This window comes from Musa acuminata, chromosome BXJ3-1, assembly GCF_036884655.1.
Source record: "Musa acuminata AAA Group cultivar baxijiao chromosome BXJ3-1, Cavendish_Baxijiao_AAA, whole genome shotgun sequence".
NCBI lineage: Eukaryota > Viridiplantae > Streptophyta > Magnoliopsida > Zingiberales > Musaceae > Musa > Musa acuminata.
Genome location: NC_088349.1, coordinates 29,805,659 through 29,824,048, shown reverse-complemented (window position 1 = coordinate 29,824,048; position 18,390 = coordinate 29,805,659).

The window sequence follows — 18,390 nt, the reverse complement described above, 5'->3', positions numbered from 1 at the left end:
TTTACTAAACTCTCCAGATTTGCCACTCACCTCTTTAATAGGGATCGACTAGGTAGGTTAACATGAATGCACCTTGTTGAATCTCAGATTTTGATGATAAAGTCAATTATAATTTGTTTGATCTAATCTATATATTAAGAAAAGTGTGCAGGATTAACTACGATGGCAATAATACTTGAAGCAGGTGTTGTGCCGGAGTCAAGATCGAGATCACGTTGGGAGTTCGAGAGTTCGTTGGAAGTTTGAACATTCGTCGGAAGTTCTACGGGAACCAACCGAGAAGTCTAAAAGCTTGCCATAGAAGCTCATCGGAACTCGCTAAGAAGATCATTGCAAATTCCAGGAGCTTGCCGGGAGTCCGCCGGAGCATTGCCGAGAGTTCGTCGGATGTTCGCCGGAAGTACGCCGGAAGCTCGTCGGAAGTGCGATTGATACACCGGAACATGAATTGCAGTAATCATGTCTTAATTATCATAGTTAGAGTGTAAATTAAGTTAGAATTGGGAGGTAATCCCACTAACTTAATTAGGGGCCAATTGGGCCCTAAGATGGGCTGGTTTTGGCTGGCGGTGGCATCGCTTCGGAGACTCGATCTCCCAGGAATTCTGGGTGGTGGTACCGCCGCCAGTAGGGTACCGCCAATAGGGTAGCTTTTCTGCATGAAAGGGTAACGAAATCTTGATATATTCTTGAGTCTTTGAAGTGTTAAAGAGTTGTAAAAGTGCTAGAGTTCTCCTCCTTCCTTTTTAAGTTCTCCTCCTTCCTTTTTAAGTGTTGAGATCATTCAAGAGATGAGTGAAACTTATAAGGGTTGTCTCCTAAACCCGACAAAAGGAGAAATGCTGTAAAAGGTGGTTGGCCTTCGCCTATTAAAGAAAGGCCTCTAATGGACGCCGATAACCTCGTCGAACAAGGAAGCCGAAAGTGGATATGGGTCACATTGACCGAACCACTCTGAAACTCAATTTGTATTTACTTTAAGCAACTTTCTTTTATAGCAAACTGCCTCTCCTCCTTACTGTGCTTTAACTATGTCTACATACACTTTAACGTAAATATCTTCCAAGTTCGGCTTTAATCATACAAAGACTTTATGAAACTGACGCTTTTCATTTGTGTAATTTACATTGCTGCAAATCACCTTAGTCTTCTCTTGTACTTTCACGAAATGTTTTGAGTTTAAATTCCTTCCGAAACAGATTGAATTGACACCATTCTTGTTGGAATCGGTTTCAATCGAAATAAGTTTTTTGAAATAGCGAAAGTTTTCCCCTGCACTAATTCACCCCCCCTCTTACTGCTGCTCTTGATCCTAACACCCCTCTCAATTAGGAGTCTCCTAGTTAGAGTTCTAACACTAACATTTCTTGTGCAGATCAATTAATGAACTCATTCTCCAATGAGCACCTACATTGTATCCTTAGTGTCCCTACATGAGCAGTTATGAGACCAGCTACATCCATCATATGGACGGGTATATAGCACACCAGTCTATTTGGTTATCTCGATGTCCCTCTCGAGTAACCTATGATCGAGATTATTTAGGATCTGTATTTAAAGGCGAATCGGTCTCGTTATCGTGATCTCATCACGATCTGATTCTCATTCCACAAATACTTAGACATCACAATATATTCATGCAATAGGTAATATAAAGTGATAAAATACCAAATAATAATAATAAGCAAAAAGACTGCATGTCAAGTCACACGTGCCATCACTCACGTGATTAGCTTCAAGGTTACCTATGACTAACATACAGCACACTAGTCTGTCCAGTTATCTCAATGTTCCTCTCAAGTAATTTATGATTAGAATTATTTAGGGTCTATGTTTAAAGGTAAATCAGTCTCATTATCATGATCTCATCACGATCTGATTCCTATTGTACAGATCTATGAACATCACAATATACTTAAGCATCAAGCAATATAAAGTAATAAAATTTTAGAATAATAATAAGCAAAAAGAGTGCATGTCATATCACATGTGCCATCACTCACATGATTGGATTGTAGGGAACCTATGACTAGCAATCTCATACTTGCCCTAAAGCTAATCACCTGTGTGTCTGATCCCATTTTACTGTTTTCTAGTGCTCCAAGCCTAGATCTGCCTGATACCTACTCGTGACACTCAAAGCATGCGCTATATTAGGCTTGGTACATAATATAGCATACATGATAAACCCTATCATTGAGGTATAGGTATCATATTCTTGTCTACTCTTTCTTTACGAGTCTTTGGGGACATACTTCTACAAAACGATATCCCATGTCTCATCGATATGAGACCTCTCTTGGAATTTTTCATGCTAATCCTTTTGACAATGGTGTCTATGTACCTAGACTAGAACAAGCCAAGCATCCTCTTGGATCTATCTCTATAGATCTAAATCCCCAATATGCAGGGTGCTTCCCCTAAGTCCTTCATGGAGAAATGTCTAGGTAGCAAAGCCTTTACTAGTGTTCGAAGTTCAAGTTCATCATTGTCCTCATCACTTGAGTCATTGCTCAAGTGGTATTCATTTGTCTGGAGTTCCAAATTCTTCTTGTTCTTTGGAAGGTGATTTTGTTCATCATATTCATCATGTGCATTGTGCACCATTTCATATGTCATCAACGAACCAATGAGTTCTTCAAGTGAAAAAATATTTAAATCTTTTGTTTATTGTATTGCGGTTATTTTAGGATCCCACCTTTTTGGAAGGGATCTTAAGATCTTGCTTATGAGATCAAAATTTGAAAAAGATTTACCAAAAACTCTTAGATTAATGACGACATCCGTGAAATCATGGTCTAGTCTGGCGGTGCCACCGCCTACACTATTTCAGCTCACTGGTTGGGCTTTAAGCTTGGCCCAAACTAGTCCGAACTCGGGCCCAATTGGCCCCTACTTGGGTTATAGGATTAACACTTAATCCCAACCCTAATTAACGTGCTATCTACGAATTTAAAGACATTTTCTAAGCCATTACAATGTCCGTAAGTCAAGACTTTTTCCGACGAGCTTCCGGCGAACTTCCGGTGGTCTTCCGACGAACTCTCAGAAACCATTCTGCGGACTCCCGGCAAGCTCCTAGACTTCACGATTTGATCTTGGCGAGTTCCAACGAGCTTCTTCGGCAAGCTCCGATCTTCCTCGGTGAGCTCAGTGAACTTCCAACCAACCTTCCGGCAAGCTTTCGAAAAACCCTTCGACAAGCTCCCTACTCATTCTCGGCTAGTTCCGGTAGTATTCCCGACGAACCTTCGGACTTCTGTCGAACTCTCGAACTCACAACAAATCCTTCACGCTTGACTCTGACACCTTGTTTTGCTTTATGTCTTCGTCGTTATCGTAGTTAATCCTGCACACACAAGCCAAAACTCTACTCCGATCTAGACAATTATTATAATACGAATTGACATTCTGTTGCCCGGCACGTCATTGGTTGGCGCTTCGTCCGATTCTTCGACGCATCGTCCTCTCTTGCGGCTTGTTGCCCAATCGGCGGTTGACCTCCGCAACCCCGATATCCTTGGCGCAATTCTGCTCTTGGCCCGATGCCCGACGTCCGAAGCCTTCTACCACCCAATATCCTAATGTGATCTCCTCCGGCGCAATGTTAATTCCTCTTGCGTTAACTGTCTAATCCTGATCGAGTAGACCTGCATCACTCAAAATGTAGTTAAACATCTAAACACAATCAATTAGTTTCATCATCAAAATCCGAGATTCAACAATCCTTGCTTGAGAACCACACCTATGACTTGGTAAGATTACCTAAAGAGAAGAAAGCTCTCAAGAATAAGTGGGTTTACAAATTAAAGACTGAAAACAATAGCTCACAACAAAGATACAAGGCATGATTAGTTGTGAAAGGATTCAGTCAGAAAAAATGAATTGACTTTGAAGATATATTTTCTCCAGTTGTGAAAATGTCCTCTATCCGAGTTGTTCTTGGTTTGGCTGCCCGCTTGAATTTATAAGTTGAGCAACTTGATGTAAAAACAACATTTCTTCATGGTGACTTGGAAGAAGAAATTTACATGGAGCAACCAGAAGATTTCAAAGTCAAGGGAAAAGAAAATATGGTGTGTAAGCTTAGGAAAAGCTTATATGGACTCAAACAGGCACCTAGACAGTGGTATAAGAAGTTTGATTCATTTATGATGAGCCAAGGGTATGATAGAACCACATCTGATCATTGTGTATTTATGAAGAAATTTTCAGATGATGATTTTATTATTTTACTGCTATATGTTGATGATATGCTGATTGTTGGCCATGATGTTAGAAAAATTGGAAAGCTTAAAGGAGAGCTAAGTAAGTCTTTTGCCATGAAAGACTTGGGATCGGTGAAACAAATACTTGGCATGAAGATTCTTCGTGATAGGAAGAAAATGAAGATTTGGCTATCTCAGGAGACTTACATTGAAAAGGTTCTTGAAAGATTTAACATGAGTAAAGCCAAAGAAGTTTGTTCTCCACTTGCAAGTCATTTCAAGCTTAGTTCGAAACAATGTCCTACAAGTGAGAAAGAAAAAGAAGAAATGTCCAGAGTTTCTTACTCATCTTCAGTAGGCAGTTTGATATATGCTATGGTTTGTACTAGGCCAGATATAGCTCATGCAGTTGGAGTTGTCAACCGATTTCTCTCTAATCCTGGAAAGGAACATTGGGCAGTAGTGAAATGGATATTAAGATATCTAAGAGATACTTCCAGGTTATGTTTATGTTTTGATAATGATGAACCTGTGTTAGAAGGTTACACAGATGCAGACATGGCAGGTGATACTGATTCCAGGAAGTCCACTTCGGGATTCTTGATGACATTTGTAGGAGGAGCAGTCTCTTGGCAGTCTAAGTTACAGAAGTGTGTTGCTCTATCAACTACAGAAGCAGAATACATAGCAATTACTAAAGCCTGCAAGGAAGCTTTATGGATGAAAAAGTTTCTATAGGAATTGGGCTTGAAACAGGAAGGATATACTGTTTACTGTGACAGTCATAGCGCCATTCACCTCTCCAAGAATTTAACATACCATTCTAGATCCAAGCATATTGATGTGAGATATCACTAGATTCGTGATGTGCTTGAGTTGAAAGAATTATAGTCGGAAAAAGTACATACTAATGAGAATGGATCAGATATGTTGACAAAGTGTTTGCCTAATAAGAAGTTTGAAGTATGTAGGCGAAGAGCGGGCTTGGTACAGCCCACCATATGAGCGGGATGGGGAGAATTGTTGGGTCCAACCCATATGTGGGCTTGGACAATTGGGCTTTTGGAGCCCAAATCAAATTATTAATTAAAAGATATAAGATAGGGTTTGGTGTGTGTGCAGCTGCATGTGAGCGAGTGCGCAGTGGAAGCGTGCGACTACGTGCAGATAAAAGAGGAGAGAGAAATAGAGAGAGAAAGTAAGGTTTTTTGAGTTTTCTGTTTGACGATCGGTACCCAAACATTGTTAGTTTTGGTCCAAATTTTATGTGAAGAATCCTTGCAGTAAATTCTACAATCCTAACGGTATTGATCTACAGTTTACCCTCTCTAAGGTACTTTCCTGCTATATCCACTTTGTGATACCTAGAATTCTCTTACTAGGAGATCCATCCTATACGATGATATGCTAGAGCCAAGATCTATGTCCTTGATGTTATTCTGATCCTCTAGTTATTCTAGAGAAGACCTACTGTAAACCTATTATCATTATTATTGATAGTGGAAGTTTGAGGTGGACTACGGTCTCGTGGTTTTTCCCACATTGGATTTTCCATGTTAAAAGATTTGGTCTCACTGTGTGATTGATTATTTGCTCTATTGTTTATGTTATACTGGTTGATATTTTCATTTCGATATCAAGTTGGTATTTTGATGAGGAACCCATTTTGATATACAAAGAGGAAAAGAATATTCCGCTTTAAAAGGTTTTTTCTCAATAGAAACTTCTAAAATCATCTAAAAATAAAAAAAACCCTAGTATGGATAAGCAGATAAGATTTCCTCAAGGCAGTTGAGGAAATCTCTCAGCAGTTGAGAAGCAGATAAGATTTCCTCAAGGCAGTTGAGGAAATCTCTCAGCAGTTGAGAAAAATCCTCCATGCTGAATGTGTATAACTTCCCTACTGAGTGTGTATAAATGGCTGTAAGAACTCACTATCAAAATGTATTAGGCAATTATATCTTATACATTTCATAGTTTCTTCTACAATTTCTATCTTTCTATTTTCTTCGCTTAATTTCTATCATGGTATCAGAGCAGTTTGCCTAGAGCAAGCCCTCTTCTCCGGAGTCCAACCATCCCTCTCGTGGTGACGCCTCCGCCCCTCAGCCGTAGCCATTCGCTGCAGCCTACTGCAGCACTTGCGACTGCTAATATCAGATCCTAAAGGAAGCACAGTCACGACCTTTGTTTCTACCGCCGGCTGCTACTCCCTTGCTAACTAAAGTCTTCCGCTGAAAACTCCGCTGCTCTTCTGGCCACCAAACTCCAATACTGCATTACTGCAACTATCTCCAACCTTGCAGATTTCTCCAGCATCGCTGCAGAAATCGCTGCAAGCTGCAAAGATTTCTTCCACATCGCTGCCTTTCTTGCTGCAGATTGCTCGCCCTTCTCTGTAGTTCATCGCTCTGCAGCCTACTCTGCAGCGCATCGATCTGCTTTTCTCCTCCTCCCTTCCTCCTATATCTTTACATCTTCTATAAAGATCACTTGACCCGCCACAAAATATCTGAGATGTCTTCATTTTCCTCTTCCGATATTCCTGTCCCTATTTCTGCAGGGACTCTGAGCACTTCTCAAAGTCTTATCACCATCAATGCTGCAGCACTCATTCCCTTCAAATTATCCAAAGGCGGCAACTACGCATCTTGGCGGGCACAACTTTCTAATCTTTTATTTGGCTATGATCTCTTAGGTTACGTTGATGGATCTCTCCAGTGTCCACCTGAAATGATCAACATCCCAAGCGAACCCAATCCAGTGCCAAATCCAGCCCACCAACTATGGTTACGTCAAGATCGCCTCATCCTCCAAGCTATTCAAGCTTCCGTTGCTGGATCCATTGCCCCGCTGATATCCTCATGTACGACTGCTGCAGAAGCATGGTGCAAATTACAAACAACTTTGGCAAATCGCTCGCGTACTCGCATGCTCGGACTTCTCTCCAATCTGATGAAAATGAAACAAGAGGGAAGTACTATTGCTGATTATCTACAAAATATCAAAGTTATTATCGATGATTTAGCTTTGATAGGTCATTCTCTTAGCGATGAAGAAGTCCTAATCCATACCCTCAATGGCTTAGGAGGCGAGTACAAAGAACTGACAGCAGCACTTCGGGCACGTGACTCACCAATATCATTCGAAGAACTTTATGATAAGTTGATCGACTATGAGACGTACTTGAAGCGTGATGATAAGTTGCCCGGACCACCTATTACAGCTCAGGTCAATCAAAAATCCAAGAGGAAGAGCAACCAGTACAATAAGCACGTCAACAACGATTTGGCTAAGCTGCCTCCTAGCCTTATGGGGCCCAGACCAAACCCTCCTTACCCATATCAAGGTGGTAACTTTCATAATACTCAGCCGTCGTGTCCTGACTTCACAGGCCGCCAACGAGTTGTTTGCCAACTATGTGATAAAGTTGGACACTCCGCGAAAGTCTGTCGGTCTCGTCCCAGACTCCCTACTCCATCACAGTGGCCTCAGGCGAATTTCATGGCTACTCCAACTCCTACTCAACCTAATTGGATTGTGGATTCGGGCGCCTCTCATCACATCACCTCTGATCTTCAAAACTTATCCATCCACAACAACTATGACGGAAATGAAGATATCATCATCGGTGACGGTAAAAGAATTCCTATTACTCATTCTGGTTCCTCAACGCTTAGTTCACTTACCACAACCTTTACACTCGATGATGTTTTGTGTGCACCTAACATTAAAAGAAACCTCATTTCCGTTTCTCAATTCTGTAAACGAAATAATACATCAATTGAATTCTTTCCTAACTTTTTTCTTGTCAAGGATTTGAGCACGGGGGCATCCTTGGTCCAGGGCCAGAACAAAGACAACATTTATGAGTGGCCATCCACTTCACAAATTACCCTTCCTACTGCTCACTCCTCAATCGCAGCTCCGGTTGATGTATGGCATCGTCGTCTTGGTCATCCCTCCCCTTTTATTCAGCAAAAATTACTTTCTCGTTATTCTCTTCCTACCTTGAAAATCAATAGCACTATTAATCATTGTGATGCTTGTCTTTGCAATAAAAGTCATAAACTGCCTTTTGGGACAACCTCCATTTCTTGCTCTAAACCGTTTGAAATCATTTATACCGACGTGTGGGGCCCTGCCCCAATTCCTTCTTTTGACAAGTTTCGTTTTTATGTCATTTTTGTAGATTATTTCACTAAGTACACATGGTTATATCCTCTCCATCATAAGTCTGATGTTTCTACTGTATTTACCAACTTTCGAAAGTTGGTCGAGAATTTTTTTCAATCTTCCATTAAAACAGTTTACTCTGATGGTGGAGGCGAATATCAAGCCCTCACATCCTGTCTCTCTGCTTGTGGTATACAACACCTCAAGTCACCCCCACATACTCCCCAATTGGTTGGTTCTGCCGAACGCAAACATCGGCATATCGTTGAAACTGGTCTCTCCCTTCTACATCAAGCATCCATGCCACCATCTTTTTGGTCAGTAGCTTTTCAAACTGCAGTTTATCTCATTAATCGTATGCTCACTCCAGTCTTACAATACCAGTCACCATTTGAAAAATTATTCCACAAACTTCCAAACCTTCATAAACTCAGAGTTTTTGGCTGTTTATGTTATCCATGGCTCCGTCCCTATGCGTCACATAAGCTAACACCACGATCTAAGCCTTGCACTTTTATAGGCTACTCTCTTGAACATAATGCTTTTCGATGCTATGAACCCCAAACTAAAAAGGTCTTTATATCACGTCATGTTATCTTTGAGGAGTCTGTCTTTCCTTTTCAAAATAATCCTACCATGCAAACTACTCCAATAAACATACATCACTGGAATATCCCTCCGATCTCATCACACGAACCTCCAATGACACCGTCCAGTCCTTACTCTCAAGATTCACATACTACTATTACTCCAGTTCAACAGCTTCTCACTCCCTCTATTCCTCCACTCCCTTCCTCACAAGTTTCTCCTATTAATGAAGTCATACCCTCGGTAACATTGCCACTGGCTTTATCTTCTCCTAGATCTAGTGACATTGTTGTGCCAACGGTTGACCCGGTCCATGACAGTGACTCGCCCTCGGCTATACCACCAACACAATCTACCACTTCCACCCCCCCTAGACATCCAATGACAACACGCTCCAAAAGTGGTATTTTCAAACCACGTCAAGTCCTTGACTTACATGCTATAACAAATTCCTCCACTGAGGCCAGTGAACCCACTACAATCACTCAGGCTCAAAAATCTTCTCACTGGCGTAAAGCCATGTGTGACGAATATGATGCTCTCCTCCATAACTCTACATGGACCTTAGTACCCTTTCATCACACACAAAATATCATCGGGTGTAAATGGGTCTTTCGAATTAAGCGGAACCCAGACGGATCCATTGCCAGATACAAAGCACGTCTAGTCGCCAAAGGGTTTCATCAACGACCTGGTGTCGACTTCACAGAGACATTTAGTCCCGTTGTTAAACCCACAACAATCCGTCTTATCCTGAGTTTGGCTATCTCAAAGGGCTAGCACATACGACAATTGGATGTTAACAATGCCTTTTTACAGGGGTCACTTACTGAAGATGTCTTTATGCAACAACCTCCTGGTTTTGTTCATCCTCAATATCCGAGGCATGTCTGCAAACTTCAAAAAGCTATTTATGGACTTCGTCAAGCTCCAAGGGCGTGGTATAACGAGCTTGGCTCGTTTTTGACTTCAATTGGCTTCATCAATTCAAAGTCTGATACCTCGTTATTCATTTGCCAGCACAATGGAAGCATAATATATCTTTTAGTATATGTGGATGATATTATTGTCACAGGAAATGATCCTTTGAAGACTCAGGCATTTCTAAAGCACTTGGCCGATCGATTCTCCCTCAAAGATCTAGGAACTTTAAGCTACTTTCTGGGAGTGGAAGCAACATTTACTTCTTCAGGTCTCTTCCTATCACAAAGAAAGTATATTCAAGATTTATTATCAAAGGCAAACATGCAGGATGCGAAAGAGGTTACAACTCCTCTCTCTACCAGTGAATCACTTAAATTATGTGATGGAAGTCCTGCTACAGATTCGACTCAGTATCGACAAGTCCTTGGCTCCTTACAGTACTTGGCTCTCACCCGTCCAGATATTTCATTTGCCGTCAATAAGTTATCGCAATTCATGCATCGACCATCTACTACGCATTGGTCTGCAGTCAAACGAATTTTGCGGTATCTTAAAGGGACTCTTAATCATGGCATTTTTCTTCGCAAAAATACTTCACTCCATCTCCATGCCTTTGCTGATGCTGATTGGGTAGGGAACTTTGATGATAGAACATCTACGTCCGGATACATTGTCTTCCTTGGAGCTACTCCAATCAGTTGGAGTTCTAAAAAACAAAAGACGGTTGCACGATCTACAACTGAAGCTGAATACCGTGCCGTCGCCACCGCCGCTGCTGAACTCAATTGGGTCACAAATTTGCTCAAGGAACTCAACGTCAACTCCACGGTTATTCCTACAATATATTGTGATAATATTGGAGCTACTTATTTATGTGCCAATCCAGTGTTCCATTCCCGCATGAAACACATAGCCATCGACTTCCATTTTGTGCGAGATCAAGTTGCCAGACATCAACTCCGAGTTTCTCATGTACATACAGCAGATCAACTAGCCGACTCACTCACAAAGCCTCTCGCCCGTAAACTATTTTCATCTCATCGGTCCAAGATCGGCATCCTTGATGGAAGCTCAATCTTGCGGGGGCATGATAAGCAGATAAGATTTCCTCAAGGTAGTTGAGGAAATCTCTCAGCAGTTGAGAAGCAGATAAGATTTCCTCAAGGCAGTTGAGGAAATCTCTCAGCAGTTGAGAAAAATCCTCCATGCTGAATGTGTATAACTTCCCTACTGAGTGTGTATAAATGGCTGTAAGAACTCACTATCAAAATGTATTAGGCAATTATATCTTATACATTTCATAGTTTCTTCTACAATTTTTATCTTTCTATTTTCTTCGCTTAATTTCTATCAAGTATATCATATTTGACTATTATGCTAAATGACTATGGCAAGTTGAATAAATATTAGTTATATTTGATTATGCAATCAATGTAACACGATTAATTTATAAGCATGAAATAATAAAGTTTACCTAAATCATAATATATTTTAACCATCGAAGGCAAATATCATATAATAGTTATTCAATTATTTTTTAATCTTTATTGACCATCACATCTTCGTCCAATGTAGCATAATTCATTTATGAGTATAACACCATAAAATTTGTCCGACCCACCTCAAACTTTTACAATTAAAGGAAAATATATCAGAAATAGTTACTGTATTATTTTTTTTATTTTTTTATTTTAGGAAGTTCTATTTTTGATTATTTTAAAAAAACTAATTATGAGTGTTTTTTCGGGTAAATTTCCCATTTTAGTTTATATCGTTTTATAGTCTGGATTGGGAGGCACCAAAAATGCATTTAGCTTAAAGAAAATAGTGAGCTGTTTTAGGAAAACTTCTATTTGTTTTATTTTATAATATCTTCAGAATTGTAATTTGTCATACTCAACTTGATCACGAATTTTAAACGTAAAGTTGATAAGCTTAGTTGAGTGTTGAATGTCTCGATCCTCACATATTTGCAGTAAAAAGAATTGATGTATTTAAACCACAATGTGCATAGAATTTCCTACTAAATTTCAAATTAGTAAGAGAATAATTGCACTAACAATCTTAATATCAATCCACAAAAATACGAAGCAAGGAAGGAAAAATTCTCAAAACAAGTGAAAATCATAAACAAAGAGCTCATCCTTGTACTCCGGAGGAAAGAGGAACCGAACCCCTCAGTCGATCTACAATTTTGGATTCAACTCTAGTGATCGTCCAATCGTAGTTTATCACATGGCTTTCAATTCAACATAGGGGTTGGGACTCGAATGACATGATAGTCATCCAAACTCAAAAGCAGCAAGGAACCTAGAAGGAAATATTATGTCCATATTATTAGATTTAGATTACTATAAAGCTCATTAATTAATTTATTATTACCAAGGTCAATTACTATTCACCTATGACTCTTCCTCTCTCCTCAGTCCTAACTTGAGCAATCCTACTTCAAGGCAATTGGTCAAAGAACTACCCACGCACAGTAGCAATTTCCCATTGCAGCGGATAGGAGAAGGCTTAAATAAGAAATAATGACAGCAAGGTTTTAGGTTTACAACCCTACGTGTTTCACTGGGGTTGTTTCTCGTCTTCCTTCGGTTTTTTATAGACTGCTTGCTTATCTATTGAACTCTCCTACTGAAAGGAGAACTTCTCTAATTGAATCTAAAGGCCGTTCGGAGATACGTTCTATGCACGCCAGTGGATTGGATTAAGCTAAACACTGATGATGATCTTTGACAATGAACACTAGATGCAGGGGGCACTGACTTCCTTCTTTGCTCCAATACTAATTTATGTTGGATTACCGGCCGGTTGCTCTTTTGTTCAAGGCTACTCGGCAAAGTATTGCAAAGCCCAAACAATTTTAGATGAGATAAAGATGATAGTTCAACATGAAAAATACGATGTCCATGTTTAAACTAACATCAATTTTTTGATTGATATCCTTAATAAGATAACTCGACCTCCTTTGGTCAATTTTTAACCTGTTTATGAATATATTTTATATTTTTAATTTATTTTATTGTTAAAATTATTACACGTACGTATGTATATAGAGAGAAAAAAAAAAAAAACTTGTTATCTGACACGTTTGAATAGACTCACCATATCGATCAGTTTTTAATCATATGCTGCCGTAGGGCTCTTTTTGTAATCATATGAGTTATAAAATATTTTTCTTCTGGAAACAGAAAAGTTTCAAGCCTATTAGAGATGAGGTTTAGGCTATGAGAAAAAGATGCACACCATGAAATTGTAATTGAGAGAGTATAAGACATTGAGCAAGTTTCTGGCAACCTCTCCTAGCGTTAGTGGGGTCTAAGGCAGTCAACTAAGCCCGTATTATGCTTCAAGCTCAAGTTAAAATGAAATGGTCAAATATTTTTCGTATTTATGCAAGTATTTGTGCTTGTTAATACAGCCTTTGTCTTTTGCATCGTGGTTATTTTTTTTCCGCGTCAATTTTTCTGTATTACAGGGAATTTCTTTATATTAGATTATTTGCAAGAACATAATATAAAAATAGTGCTATCCAAAGCAAAACTTGCTCATCCCCGTCAAACCTCTATGGCTGCCCCTTCATTCATTCATAAGATTATAACTTTTAGTCCCATCAATTGAAATAGAATTTTGGCCTGTTCTTCGATTATGGTTAGCCGTATGGTTCCGAACTGTGAGTTCGGATATGCGGTTTCAGTTTTATCAAATTTAAAATAATTATCGAATCGATTTAAGATAGTTTTGCTTTTTTTCTTTAGAATTACTGATTTCGTTCGATTTACTTGTTTCAATTAAAAATTTTAAATTAGGTTATCAATTTTAGAACTTAAGTCATTAGATCTTAAATTTGAAATCTTAACCGCTATACAATAAAACTTATTTATATTTTAATTTTTTTTTACTTATTTGGAACTGTCCCACAACAACATAGCCATACTATGTGGCCTTAGTTTTTATTCGACTCACAACTATCGAACCGTTTACCTAATTTGGTTCCATTTCGATTTTAGACTAATTCGATTTTAATTTTGGACCATCAATTTGAATCGAACTAAAAATTAGGACCATCTTATTTTTTATATTATTTTATGACTCCTTGTTAGGACTCTAGCTTGGAGAGTCCTAATTGAGAGGGATATTCATGTAAAACTGTTAGGACTAGCTAGGAGAGTCCTAATTAAGAGGGACATTCTGTTAGGACTCTAGCTAGGAGAGTCCTAATTGAAAGGGGCATTCATGTAGGAGGTTGTTTCTTAGAGAAGAATTAGGAGTTGTAAAGGAATAGGAGTCTTAAGAATTAGGAGTTGTAAAGAAATATGAATCTTAAGTAGGAGTCCTATTAGGAGTTGGTTAGAAGTAGGAGTCTTGAGTAGGAGTCCTATAAGGAGTTAGGGTTTAGAAGCCCTATAAATAGTCATGTATTCCTCCTCTTTTCATAAGCAATAGATGAATCTTTTCTGCAGCCTTTGAGCAGCAACTTGGAGGGAGGAACCCCTATAGAGTTCCAAGGAGGCCGATCCCCTAAAGAGATCAAACCCAAGTTTAGAATCTGCAAGGGTTATAACACCTGGTATCAGAGCATCATTCTTGGCATCTCGCTACCCTTCCATAGCCATCCATCAACCCTCCGCAACCATCCAAAGCAATTCCCACAATTGCTTAAAAGATCGTCACCGAATTCCGTCATTATCTCCACCACCGCGGATCATCCTTCGATCTCCCCGTGAATTGCAATAGGTTCTAATTTTCTACCTTACTACTACTGCAATTTAGTTATCCTTATTCGAAAAAAAAAAAAAAAAATCGTTCTTATATTGCTGCATAAACTTTTCGTCACAAAGTTTTCATCTCTACGACGAAAGATACATTGCAGAATTCCAACCGCATAGCACCATCTGTTTGATCTTGCTACTGTGCTTTTTCTATCCAAATTTCTACGAAATTTTTATGACATCTTTGACACTTCCTAACAATGGATTTCACTTTAGTTTCATTAAAAAATTCTCAATATAAACTACTGATCTTTTATGTCCAATCTGCTGCACTTGAATTGCAGAATTCAAGCCGCATAGCACCATCTGTTTGATCTTGCTACTGTGCTTTTTCTATCCAAATATCTACGAAATTTTTATGACATCTTTGATGCTTCCTAACAGTAGATTTTCCTTTGGTTTCATCAAAAAATTCTCAATATAAACTACTGATCTTTTATGTCCAATCTGCTGCACTTGAAAATCTATGCTGCAGAAAATTTCAGCTGCATATCGTTGCCTTAACTCATCTATTTGCAATCTTTTTTGAATGAAATTTCTTATAGACTTCATATATCATCTTGGCTTCCATCTAAGATTGATTTATTAAGAAATTCATCTCTAAAAATGATTTTATGTTGCTGCAAATTTTCATCGTAACCCGTTGAAATTTTTCGACGATAATTCTGCAATTGCAACTTGCACCAATTTCTTTGCTGTTATACTGCCGAAATTTTCTTGATTAAATTAGATATCCTTGCTGTCATATAAACTATGATTTTGTTATCAATTCCCTCCTCAATTCTCTCAAGTTTTTGGGGGAAATTATGTCGAGAAACCGTTGTTTCTTCGATGACAATTCTACTCTTACAAGACAGCATATACTTACTGCAACTTCCACGGATTTCTGTCAAACCTTTGCTACCATCTACCACAGATCCAAAACTTTCATCCACAGCCCTAAAACTCCACCAAACCATACCCTCAAACTGCACCCAAAACAGCCACAAAACAAGCCTAAATCGTAGCCTACATCCATCGATCCACCAACCCTTTCGACCATCACTTCTCTCAACCTATACATGCCTTTAACCTGACAACAAAAGAGAGATCTTAACATCATATATTTGGAGGCATATACTATGGCATCTAAGGAGGCAATCGATGCTAAATTTGAAGCCTTGGAGGCACGAATGGAGGATAAGATTCGGACACTCTTTATCGAACTCAGATTGGGCCGACTACTAAGCCCGAAAAAATCATATCACGGAGAGAGCTTTGCCCAATCGCACCAGGCCCGAAGAGATGAGTTCCAAGGGAGGAGCGGCTCTATGATCGATCCCAACTATCCACGCATAAGGGTGGACTTCCCTAGATGGGAAGAAGGAGTCCCGATTGGTTGGATCTTGCACGCGGAGCGATATTTTCGGTACCACAAAACCGCGGATGCATCTATGGTGAAAATTGCAGCTATACATTTTGAAGGGGATGCTATATAGTGGTTTGACTAGTTTGAACATACTTATGGAGTCCTTTCATGGCAACAATTCAAAGAAGGACTGCTGATCCGCTTCAGACCAACCGATTACGAGAAAATTGACGGACAACTAGCAAAGATCCGACAAACCTCCACCATTCAAGAGTACCAAACTAGGTTTGAAAGGTTATCTAATCAAACTCTTGATTGGTCTCAAAAACAGCTATTGAGGACCTTTATTGAGGGCTTGAAGCCAGAGATCCGAGGAGAAGTTAAAGCGCGACAACCGTACACGCTTATGGCAACCATCTCTTTCGCACGACATCAAGAGGAGCAATTGAACCATGAAGCTCGAAGGACTAGGGTCACTCCTCAACCAGTAATATTGAAGCCCTTAGCCCCCCCTACTGTTGACCGAGTCTCTGCACCAAAAAGGTTGACAAGAGAAGAGCTTCAGGAGCGATCTGCGAAGGGGTTATGTTGGCATTGCGACGAGCCGTGGAGCCATGAGCATCGCTGTAGTAAAGGGAGACTTTTTATCATTGAACCAGTAGAAGAAGAGGTAATTGAACATCTAGAAGAGAGCATTGAACATAAAGAAGAAGATGCAGAAGAAGAGCCACAACCGACCGAAGTTACGGTACATGCACTAGCCGGCTACTCAAACCCGCAAATGATGAAAGTTGGAGGCCTTCTCAAACAACAACTGATCACTGTTTTCATCGACATGGGCAGCACTAATAATATCCTAAACAGTAAGGTTGCTATCCAAATGGCATTACCTATCGAGAATCGTTGCAGGTTTGATGTTAAGGTCACCGACAGACGGATTTTGAAGTGTGATCGTAGGCGCCCGTAGGAGAAACTATTGCTGTAGGACCAAGAGATAATTGCAGATTTCTTCCTTCTCCCTCTAGATGATCATGAGGCCATGCTCAGAATTAAATGGTTGACAACATTAGGTGATTTTTTTTGGAATTTTATGAAACTAATTATGAAATTTTACAGTAAGGAGAAACAGGTGATACTGCACGGGAAACGTGGGGGCGACGTAACGATGATTTGCACACAACAAATGAAGAAGGTTTTGCATAAAGCATGCAGTGGCTTTTTGGTACAACTTGAGCAGCAAACTAAGGGAGAGCCTGCTAGTCATAAGTGCCCAGCAAGCCAATCACGTGAGTGATGGCACGTGTGACTTGATACAGAATCTTTTTGCTTATTATATTTTGGCGTATATCACTTTATAACTATTGCATAAATGCATATATATTGTGATGTCCTTGGATTTGTGCAATGGGAATCGGATCGTGATGAGATCACGATAATGAGATCGATTCACCTTTAAACACATATCCTAAATAATCCCGGTCATAGGTTACTCGAGAGGGACATCGTGATAACCGGATAGACTGGTGTGCTGTATACCCGTCCATATGATGGATGCAGCTGGTCTCATAGCTGCTCGTGTAGGGACACTAGGGATACAGTACAGGTGCTCATTGGAGAATGAGTTCACTGATTGATCCGCTTACGGAATGCTGGATGGTTGATGATGCCTTATTGTCAGACAACGATTCCGTAGTCCTAGTGGTGTATCTGGTTCTTAGACTTGAGACACCAAGGATGTCCTGTATGAGTGCTCCACTCTTTGATACCAGACTTATAGGTTTGGCTGTTCCCAGATCTAGTACAGCTGGTCATTGGGAGTGGTAGTCGACCTTACGAGGGCTATTGAGTGTCGATAGAGGATCATCCACTCTCGGTATCATGAGAGGAATATCCCATGTGTTCTTGCTCAGACAAATCCCTGGCCAGGGTCATTCGGGTTGAGAGAGAAAGAGTTCTCCGGGAGAATCCGATTAGAGCGAGACTCGAGTAGAAACCGTATGGGTCTGACAGCACCATGCTCGATATACGGTCTCTGGGATATTAGATGGATGAGGGACTATAGGTACATGGTAACTGAGGACAGACAGGTCCAATGGATTGGATTCCCCTGTATCGTCTGGGGACTACGGCGTAGTGGCCTAGTACTTCCGTAGTCGATGAGTCGAGTGAATTATTACAGAGATAATAATTCACTTAGTTAGAAGGAGTTCTGACAGATATGACTCACGGCCAGCTCGATATTGGGCCTAGAGGGTCACACACATATGGTAGGCATTGCGATGAGTAGAGGTTCGGATATGAGATATCCGACGGAGCCCTTGTCTTATTGGATGCAGATCCAATACCCACTAGGGAAAGGACCCATTAGGGT